Source organism: Rhincodon typus, unplaced genomic scaffold (assembly GCF_021869965.1).
Source record: "Rhincodon typus isolate 14 unplaced genomic scaffold, sRhiTyp1.1 hic_rhity00000109, whole genome shotgun sequence".
Classification (NCBI taxonomy): Eukaryota; Metazoa; Chordata; class Chondrichthyes; order Orectolobiformes; family Rhincodontidae; genus Rhincodon; species Rhincodon typus.
Window position 1 is genome coordinate 88,082 of NW_025965747.1, and position 452 is coordinate 88,533.

Sequence of the window (452 nt, forward strand, 5' to 3'; positions counted from 1 at the left end):
CTCTCTCACACACACACACACACATTCACTCTCTCACACAGACACTCTCTCTCACACACACACACACTCTCTCTCACACACACACACTCACACACACACATTCACTCTCTCACACAGACACTCTCTCACACACACTCTCTCTCTCACACACACTCTTTCTCTCTCTCTCTCTCACACACACACACACACTGTCCCTCTCAAACTCTCACACACACATATACACAAAATCTCTCTCTCTCACACAACACACACACACATACACAACCCCACTCCCTCTCACAGACTCACTCACTATTATACACACATTCACAATTTCTTACACACAGTCACAAACTGATACACATACTCTCACACATACATTCCCACTTAGAAACAATATCTCATACACATTAATACACACTGCCTCTCTCACACACACACAATGGTAACCCCCAGGATGTTGATAGTGGGGA